General features: G+C 41.0%; 1 long non-coding RNA gene across 1 annotated transcript; it reads right to left on the bottom strand.

Moving 5' to 3' along the window:
* Nucleotides 1–1806: 1806 nt before the first annotated feature.
* Nucleotides 1807–9462, bottom strand: LOC134947895 (uncharacterized). The gene is made up of 3 exons (XR_010182841.1): nucleotides 9391–9462; nucleotides 2360–2386; nucleotides 1807–1872 (listed from the first exon to the last, which is right to left on the bottom strand). It is a non-coding gene; the product is annotated as an uncharacterized LOC134947895 (long non-coding RNA).
* Nucleotides 9463–9856: the final 394 nt, after the last annotated feature.

Below are 9856 nucleotides of genomic sequence, written 5' to 3'. Positions count from 1 at the left end.
TATATATATATATGAATAGTATATTTTATATATGTATGTTTATGTGGTGTTTAATTAGTACAAAGCAGTGCCGCTGTATAGAGACATTTATGAGGGAAGCAGTAATCCTGGCTTACTGAAGTAACTAGTGCCCGTATGCTGCCCATACTATGATTGAGACCGGGCTCGAGAACAACTGTACTTGCTCGTGGCCTCGGCGGGAAAGAACAGTGCCCTCGCGGATAGAGAAAAGGGAGACTTCAGCGCAGAGGGGTTGGTTTGGTGTGCGGTTTGGTGTGCGCCACGGTGAGAGCTACTTCTACCTCTGCTGCCCCACAGCAAAGAGCTGTGCTGTGAACATTAGTGGGCAGCAGGAGAGAGGAAGCGGCCAATACCGTCTGTGAGCGCACAGAAGAGGAAGACTGAGCGGCACCAGTGACCTCAGTGCCGGAGGAGACGATGCTGTCATTGAGAGTCTGACGCAACGAAGGAGCAGAGAGCGGCGCCTGGGAGCTTTGAGAGACGAGAGAACAGAGAGCGGCGCCTGCGAGCCTTCAGCGACGGGAGAGCAGAGATCGGAGCCCATGACCTCAGAGCCAGGGGAGCAGATACCGGCACTGTGAGACTTCCGCGATGGGGGAGCAGAGAGAGGCGCCTGTGACCCCTGAACAGGGGGAGAAGTGACAAACACAGCTGACAAGGGTGAGCGCCCCTTCATACCTGCTCAGCTGCCGGATCAAAGAGGAGGGGGAAGAGGTGAAGGGCTGCCAGAGTGGAACCGCAATTAGCCCTCTTTCCTCAGTCTTTAATAGCTGCCGCCGTCAGAGCCAAGCCTCCCAGCCGTATTAATCAAAACCCCCAGATTAAGCAGTCCACCAATAGTAGGAGTTGGGGGCGTGGCTTCACAATAACTGCTGTGGTGATTGGCTGGAGCCTTTCATTGAAGACATCTAAGGTCTGTAAACCCAAGTACACTATTCACAACTGAGACAGCAGTAGTGGCCAGCTCAGGGACTGATACTGTACCAAGAGTAATTTACACTGAAAGTTGGAAAGCTGGCCTACCATAACTAGAGGCAGACTAGTTCAGTTTATCTGATGGTTATTTAACATTGACCTTAAGGATAACACCTCAAAGGTGTACATAAAGATCATAGCCTAAATAGTAAAGGGAACTCATTATAGGAATATATGTGCATATTAATTATTATGCCTAGTCACTCCTGTAATTACCAACCACTTAAATGCATTTAAGTAGAACTTTTATTTGAACAATGCATACTCAGTGACTTCTACAGAGAAAGAGGCATACAAAAAAACTACAGTCAGCATCAGTACTGAATTCAGTTAGGAACATCATCCTGTGGGTACAAATGTAACCATTACTTTTGGAATATAATGATACTGTAACGGGCACTGAAAATAGTATCTAATTTGTGGCACAGTTGCAAGGAGTTACATAAGGAAGTGTCAGCCAGGGACAGAAACAACACTAAGGAATTAGTTCTCTAATATCTGACTTACAAGGGAGATATCTGTCAAAACAGGAGTCAGCGGCACACCTATTTCAATACAAAGGGAGGATATATTTATGTGTATATATATATATATATATGTATATATAAAAAGGGGTGAATTGACTTATAATTCAGACTATATACTGTATATTGTATTTATTCTTGTTCATGATAGATGCATGATATATGTTAACCCAGTTATGCCGAGCAGGATCCTCATTCGTATTGTCATGTGTATTAACATTTAATGATAAAATAATTTAATCTACAAACAAACTTGTGAACTGTTTACCTAATTTGAGATACTTACCTGAATAGTGCCGAAGACTGGAAGAGCGGTGTTCACAAGTAAGGAGAGGAGTCTTGGGAAGTTCTTCTGTAAGATATAATTATATATGGTAAAGTTATAAGGTAAAAATATATTGTGGGTAATACTAAACTTAAGACATACGGGCATTCCCAGACATGCCCTACAATATATGCTAAACATATTGTCCTTAAAGTCTGGGTGGAGGCACTCACTTTTATGACACCTTAAGTTACCCTGAATATTCAAACCTAGGGTTACATTTGGAGGCATTTAGCTGGGATCCGAATAAGTATATAAAAATGGAGATTATCAGTGGAGAAGATATTTTTAAGTGGTGTAAGAATAAGGGGATAGATATACAGAAGAGTATAAGTATTTTAGGGACTTTTACAGATATTACTGAGGAAGATATTATAAGGGAAGTGCAGAGGATGTATGGAATAAAGCACCCATATATTGTAGACACGTGGATGATGAGCCATGCGCTATGTCAGTAATAGTAATGTGTTAGATGTGTTGCTAATACCAGCTAATATATTAGTGGAGAAAGTACCTGGTAGAAGATGGCAAGTGATGTGGCCTGCAGAAAAATACACAGAGAAAGGGGACAAGATAATAACAACTGAGGAAAGTAAAACAGATGGTATTACTGCTGGATGTTACCGTAATGATAGTAAACCCAGTACAGAGGATATATTAAGTGAGGATAAAATAGAACCACATGTTGAAGCAATGATGGATAAAGTAGTAAGTCACTTCGAAAGGTGGCACTATGAAGGGGGGTATAGAAGACTACGAATATTTTCTGGAGTAATGTCTATCCCCACCAGAGAGGAAAACTATGACGTATGGAGGGAGGCAGCTGTACAACATTCAGAGGAATGGAGGTGTCCAGAACACATAAAAAAACAAACGATTGTTGAGAGCTTGTGGGGACCCACTATGGGGATTATACACGCCACTAGGAGAAGTAATCCTCAAGCCACATTAAAAGATTATTTTGATGCTTTAGATTATTCGTTTGGTACTTTAGAAGATGTTGGGGACATTCTGTCCAGATTGAATCAAAGTTATCAAGAGCCTACCGAGACCCTTACCAATTACATTTATCGCCTAGATAAAATACTTTACAAATTATTGGACAAGGGAGGGATTACCCCGCAGGAAATTGATGAGAGGCGGTTGAAGTATGTGTTATGAGGAGCTCTGACTACCAATCCGGTAGCTCAACGTTTAAGATGTAGCGTGTCCAGGGATCCTGCACCAATGTTAGGAGAATTAATTAAAGAAATAAAACTGGAAGAGGTCCAAATTGAAAATAGGGAGAAAAATTTAAAGAGAGTTAAAGTGGTAGTCCCTACTCCTGAAGTCCCTCCTGTGAATGATCGGCTGCTTAAATTATTAGAGGATCAAAATAAGAAACTGGATCAGCTAATTGCTATACAGAACAATTCCACTGAAAATCCAAATTCGATTGTTATTGGAAGAGGTAGAGGAACAGATAGACGATTAGAAAACCGCTCTAATATAACCTATTACAGATGTGGACAATTGGGCCATAGGTCCTTTGAATGTACTCAAGGAGGATACAGCAGACAAAGTTCAAATCCGATTGATAAGAGGATTACTGTAAGGTCGGAAAACTCAGAGGGGACGTGGATGAACCCCGCATCGACTCCCTGCCTATAATTCTGTGCGCAATGGGGAGTGCCCAGTGGCCTAACATTATTCCTGAGGGAATGATGGGATCGGCCGCATTGGTACAAATACTGTTAAATGGACATAGCTGTACAGCATTATTAGACAGTGGTTCACAAGTGTCGATTATTTTTGAGAGCTGGTATCAGCATATCTTTCAGAAATTCCTATAATGTCCTTTGATGGGTTAGTTATTTGGGGGTTAAGTAATCAGAAGTAGCCTTATTTGGGATACATAACTGCACAAATTGAGTTTCCCCCGACTTCCACTGGTTCTAGTCAACCATTACCATTTATTGCTTTAATATGCCCTGATTCACCTGGGGATAAAGGAGTGATATCAGTAAAAGTTGGAACCAACTCCAATCTTTTTAAAACTTCATCTGATTGGTGTTTATCTCAAAGTGATAATTATAATGTCTCCCAGTCCGTACACTCATGTCTTTCTCAAGTGGCTATTTCTGATTCTGTAAATACTAGCCTTCTCCCATCACCTACTACTATCACTGCATTAGATGACAATTCTTTTATTACCAAGCTTAATAGTTGTTTTCACGGCAGTGATATTGACCCCAAGGAGAAAGAACATCTAATGTCCCAGCTCCAACACAGGGAGCAAGTCTTCTCCTTAGATGAATGGGATTTAGGAACAGCAACGGGAATTGAACATCGAATAAACTTAACTGATGCCACTCCTTTTAGGGAGCGATCTCGAAGGTTGGCTCCAGCCGACTTCGAGGATGTGAGACAACATTTAAAGGGTTTATTATAAAATCATGTAATAGCTGCTTCAGAAAGCCCCTATGCCTCACCCATCGTAGTAGCCCGGAAAAAGAATGGGAACCTTAGACTATGTATTGATTACCGTACTTTAAATAATCGCACTATCCCTGACCAATACACTGTCCCAAAGGTAGAGGAAGCTCTAGACTGTCTACAGGGTAGTCAGTGGTTCTCTGTATTAGACATGCGATGTGGTTATTATCAAATACCGATGCATCCTGATGATCAGCCCAAAACAGCTTTTATTTGTCACATTGGATTCTTTGAGTTTTTGAAAATGACACAAGGAATTAAAGGTGCACCCGCAACTTTTCAAAGAACAATGGAACAAATAATTGGAGATATGTGTTATCTAGAAGTTCTTGTGTATCTTGATGACATCATTGTTTTCGGGAGAACTTTAGAGGAGCATAACCAAAGACTGCTTAAAGTGTTACATCGGTTGAAAAATCGAGGGCTCAAGTTATCCATTGACAAATGCAAATTATGTCAAACCACAGTAAAATATCTGTGACATATAGTCAACCGAGAAGGAGTATCCACTGATCCTGACAAAATCGCTGCTGTTAGAAATTGGCCTAGGCCAAATAATCTGAAAGATCTACGCTCTTTCCTAGGGTTCTGTAGATACTATAGGCATTTCATTGGAGAATACTTAAAGATTGCTTCACCTTTGACTGAACTAACGAAGGGGTATCCTCCAAATAATTGCACTAAAGCTCGTCATTGTGCTAACATCCATAAAGAATATTACAAACCCCAAGATGCCTTTGGTGAAAGGTGGACTTCCCATTGTGAAGAAGCCTTTAATAAATTAAAAGTTTGTCTAACACATTCTCCTGTGCTCACTTATGCCATCCTGAGTTGCCATACGAACTTCATATTGATGCCTCCTTTGAAGGGTTAGGGGGAGTCTTATATCAAAAACAGGAAGATGTTTTAAAACCAGTACCTTATGTCAGTAGAGGACTGTCCACCAGTGAGAAGAAATATGCTGTCCATAAATTAGAATTTCTTGCCCTCAAATGGGCTGTGGTGGATAAGCTCCATGATTACCTTTATGGAGTGACGTTTACAGTTCTTACTGACAACAACCCACTCACCTATATAAACACTACAGCTAAATTGGATGCCACTGGACATAGATGGCTAGCTGCTTTGTCCAGTTACAATTTCTCTCTAAAGTACAAACCAGGAATAATGAATATAGAAGCAGATGCATTGTCCCGATTACCTCACCCTGATAGCATAAGTCCCAATGATGAATGGGTAGAAATACCAGCACCAGCGATGCGAGGATTGTGCCATCAATCCACTGTGTTTCACCTTAAATCGATAGGGGTAATTGATTCACTAGGAGCCTCACAAGCGGCCCTTCCTTCCTCATATTGTGGATTCACTGACTCTGATTTCCGTGAATTAAATGTATTGTTTAAGGAACAATTGAAGTATGATCAGCGAAATGACCCCGATATAGCAGCTGTAATAGACCACCTTACAAATAAAAGTGGGTCAAAGGAATACGAGCTGACTTTCCCAATGAAAGCTTTACTGCGACAATGAAAGAAATTCATTTTTAAACAGGGCATCTTATTTAGGAAGATTACTTACCAGCATAGACAGTTTCGATATCAACTTGTGCTACCTACCTGTCACATACCTATGGTTCTTAAGACCTTGCATGATCAACATGGCCACTTGGGGTATGAGAAAACGTTCCAAAATATTAATGAATGAGTATATTGGCCTTACATGAGCAAAGATATTGAGTATTACTGCAAGAATTGTCGAAATTGTATACTGAGGAAAACGCTGCCCACGCCTGTTGCCGAGTTAGTTAACTTAAAGAGCTCAGGACCCATGGAATTGGTTTGCATAGATTTTTTGTGTCTAGAGGGACCTAATGGAAAAGAAAACAACATTCTTGTCATTACTGATCATTTTACCCGCTATGCCCAAGCCTACGTTACTGTAGACCAGAAAGCCCTGACCGTAGCTAAAACTTTATGGGACAAATTTTTTGTACACTACTGATTACCTGCCAGAATTCATGCCAACCAGGGAAGGGACTTCGAAAATAAATTGATGAAAGAACTATGCCTTTGTTGCGGAATAAAGAAATCACGAACAACTCCATATCACCCTCAAGGGTATCCTTACCTGAGCGATTCAATAGAACTCTCCTTGATATGTTGGGGACCTCAGAAAAAAAAATTCAATGGAAACACTATGTTAGTCAGCTTATCCATGCCTACAACTATACCCAGAATGATGCCACTGGGTACTCCCCCTATGCACTTATGTTTGGAAGAGATGCACGACTTCCTATAGATGTTTGCCTAGGCACCTCCATTTCTACTGATCGCTACACTACACATAATAAATATGTAAAAAAATTTAAGGAAAGATTTGCAAACCGCCTATGATCTAGCTCAGAAAGCCTCTGAAAAACAAGGTAGAAGAAATAAAACCATATATGATGCAAGAGTAAAGGAACAACTACTTCTTCCAGGTAGTTGAGTATTAATAAGATGGTTAGGGGATCCTAGACGTCAGAAGTTAGCCAATAGATGGCGAGAGGTCCCATACTGTATAGTGAAACAACTTCCGGATATTCCTGTTTACCAACTAATTCCCGAAAATACTGACGGGCCTATACTTACCTATCACCGTCAGCATTTATTGCCCATTAGACAGGATATTTCATTTGAAGGAATCCTTGTAAATGATTGGGGCACGGTTAAAAAGACTACACTCACTCAACATAAAGAAAACTCTAATACTATGTCCTCTACTGATCAACTCCCAGTGGACTTAAATGATTCAAACATGGGGTATTTCTACAGTGATACACCTTTCTCTGGTAATTGGGAGAGAAGCAAGATAACGTCCAACCAACTTGTGAGAAATGAATTTCCATTAGACAGGGAAAATTAGAGTTCTCCTACAATATCTGGGGATTTAACAACTGAAAATGACTATCTGACATCTATAATTGATGAATACTTATTGCAGATGAATCAACATGGTCCTCAGTAGGTGAAAATCATGAGTATTTACATCCCCAAAGAGTTCATAGGCCCCCTATGATTCTAACATATGACCGACTAGGACATTCTAAGGAGGAGCCTAGAATAATCCACGCTAGTATAGTATTCACTTGGCCTTACTTTGGCTATATAGGGAATAGCAGCTAATATTGTGTTATTTATTGCGGTATTAATGGTGATCTGAATATAGTTATGGCCAGTGTCAGATCACCAGGGGGAGCAATGTAATATTGTTTACTATATATATATATATATATATATATATAAATAGTATATTTAATATATGTATGTTTATGTGGTGTTTAATTAGTACAAAGCAGTGCCGTTGTATAGAGACATTTATGAGGGAAGCAGTAATCCTGGCTGACTGAAGTAACTAGTACCCGTATGCTGCCCATACTATGATTGAGACCGGGCTCGAGAACAACTGTACTTGCTCGTGGCCTCGGACGGAAAGAACAGTGCCCTCGCGGATAGAAAAACGACTATAAAAAGGGAGACTTCAGCGCAGAGGGGTTGATTCGGTGTGCGCCGCGGTGAGAGCTACTTCTTCCTCTCCTGCCCCGCAGCAAAGAGCTGTGCTGTGAACATTAGTGGGCAGCAAGAGAGAGGAAGCGGCCAATACCATCTGTGAGCACACAGAAGAGGAAGACTGAGCGGCGCCAGTGACCTCAGAGCCGGAGGAGCCGATGCTGTCACTGAGAGCCTGACGCAACGAAGGAGCAGAGAGCGGCGCCTGGGAGCTTTGAGCAATGAGGGAACAGAGAGCGGCGCCTGCGAGCCTTCAGCGACGGAAGAGCAGAGATCGGATCCCATGACCTCAGAGCCGGGGGAGCAGATACCGGCACTGTGAGACTTCCGCGATGGGGGAGCAGAGAGAGGCGCCTGTGACCCCTGAACAGGGGGAGAAGTGACAAACACAGCTGACAAGGGTGAGCGCCCCTTCATACCTGCTCAGCTGCCGGATCAAAGAGGAGGGGGAAGAGGTGAAGGGCTGCCAGAGCGGAACCGCAATTAGCCCTCTTTCCTCAGTCTTTAATAGCTGCCGCCGTCAGAGCCAAGCCTCCCAGCCATATCAATCAAAACCCCCAGATTAAGCAGTCCACCAATAGTAGGAGTTGGGGGTGTGGCTTCACGATAACTGCTGTGGTGATTGGCTGGAGCCTTTCATTGAAGACATCTAAGGTCTGTAAACCCAAGTACACTATTCACAACTGAGACAGCAGTAGTGGCCAGTTCAGGGACTGATACTGTACCAAGAGTAATTTACACTGAAAGCTGGAAAGCTGGCCCACCATAACTAGAGGCAGACTAGTTCAGTTTATCTGGTGGTTATTTAACATTAACCTTAAGGATAACACCTCAAATGTGTACATAAAGATCATAGCCTACATAGTAAATGGAACTCATTATAGGAATATATGCGCATATTAATTAGTATGCCTATTCACTCCTGTAATTACCAACCACTTAAATGCATTTAAGTAGAACTTTTATTTGAACAATGCATACTCAGTGACTTCTACAGAGAAAGAGGCATACAAAAAAACTACAGTCAGCATCAGTACTGAATTCAGTTAGGAACATCATCCTGTGGGTACAATTGTAACCATTACTTTTGGAATATAATGATACTGTAACGGGCACTGAAAATAGTATCTAATTTGTGGCACAGTTGCAAGGAGTTACATAAGGAAGTGTCAGCCAGGGACAGAAACAACACTAAGGAATTAGTTCTCTAATATCTGACTTACAAGGGAGATATCTGTCAAAACAGGAGTCAGCGGCACACCTATTTCAATACAAAGGGAGGATATATTTATGTATATATATATATATATGTATATATAAAAAGGGGTGAATTGACTTATAATTCAGACTATATACTGTATATTGTATTTATTCTTGTTCATGATAGATGCATGATATATGTTAACCCAGTTATGCCGAGCAGGATCCTCATTCGTATTGTCATGTGTATTAACATTTAATGATAAAATAATTTAATATACAAACAAACTTGTGAACTGTTTACCTACTTTTAGATACTTACCTGAATAGTGCCGAAGACTGGAAGAGCGGTGTTCACAAGTAAGGAGAGGAGTCTTGGGAAGTTCTTCTGTAAGATATAATTACATATGGTAAAGTTATAAGGTAAAAATATATTGTGGGTAATACTAAACTTAAGACATACGGGCATTCCCAGACATGCCCTACAATATATGCTAAACATATTGTCCTTAAAGTCTGGGTGGAGGCACTCACTTTTATGACACCTTAAGTTACCCTGAATATTCGAACCTAGGGTTACATTTGGAGGCACTTAGCTGGGATCCGAATAAGTAAATAAAAATGGAGATTATCAGTGGAGAAGATATTTTTAAGTGGTGTAAGAATAAGGGGATAGATATACAGAAGAGTATAAGTATTTTAGGGACTTTTACAGATATTACTGAGGAAGATATTATAAGGGAAGTGCAGAGGATGTATGGAATAAAGCACCCATATATTGTAGACAC

The sequence above is a fragment of the Pseudophryne corroboree genome, chromosome 8, assembly GCF_028390025.1.
Source record: "Pseudophryne corroboree isolate aPseCor3 chromosome 8, aPseCor3.hap2, whole genome shotgun sequence".
Classification (NCBI taxonomy): domain Eukaryota; kingdom Metazoa; phylum Chordata; class Amphibia; order Anura; family Myobatrachidae; genus Pseudophryne; species Pseudophryne corroboree.
This window is presented reverse-complemented; position numbering and strand designations above follow the sequence as displayed.